The 706-nt window shown below is 29.0% G+C and overlaps 1 non-coding gene across 1 annotated transcript; it reads left to right on the top strand.

Moving 5' to 3' along the window:
* Window positions 1-403: 403 nt before the first annotated feature.
* On the top strand, window positions 404-476 carry Trnav-cac (transfer RNA valine (anticodon CAC)). The gene has a single exon. It is a non-coding gene; the product is annotated as a tRNA-Val (tRNA).
* Window positions 477-706: the final 230 nt, after the last annotated feature.

The following is a 706-nucleotide window of genomic DNA, read 5'->3' as shown; positions in this document are numbered from 1 at the left end:
TATTGTCACATATATGTGAGAACATTTTTTATTTATTTATGATTGTTTTGTCTTGCTGACATAAGAAACATGTTACCATTATGAAGTTTCTTGTTCTGAAGCAATATTTTTAATAACATTACTACATGTTGGTCCTTATCCTAAGATTTACTTAATTTGATATTAGTACAGTGTACTCTGCTTTATTTTCACTAATATTTTCATGGCATATCTTTTTCCAGCTCTCTTATTTTTAATCATTTTTGTTCCTGAATTTTAAGTATCTTTTTTTAAGTGAATATTTATTTGGCTACTGATATTTTATTCCAATAGTATTTGGTTATATTCAGAAGTATCATTTGCTATTTATTTCTCATATTTCTGTCTGCTTTCATTTCTTTCAAACAAAGTTAGTATTAAGAGCTGGGATATAGCTCAGTTGGTAGAGTGTTTGCTTCACATGCACAAGGCCCTGGGTTCAATCCCCAGCTTCACACACACACACACACACACACACACACATACACATACAAATCAGTATTAATAGCAAATTACTTTAATTAAAATATTGACACCTGGTTATAGTTTTTTTTCACTAGCCACCACTCTGTAGGTATGTACCTATTCATGTTATTATTGTTTTACTTATGCCTTTTTTAAACTAAGAGAAAATTTCTAGAATTGTGTTTATTATTTGACATTAATACATATCACAACTTCCATTGTT

Source organism: Marmota monax, unplaced genomic scaffold (assembly GCF_021218885.2).
Source record: "Marmota monax isolate L192 unplaced genomic scaffold, Marmota_monax_Labrador192_F-V1.1 WCK01_AAM20220418_F8-fsc00043, whole genome shotgun sequence".
In the NCBI taxonomy this organism is placed as follows: Eukaryota; Metazoa; Chordata; class Mammalia; order Rodentia; family Sciuridae; genus Marmota; species Marmota monax.
Note: the sequence above shows the minus strand (reverse complement) of the source record. Positions and strands in the feature narration are given on the sequence as shown.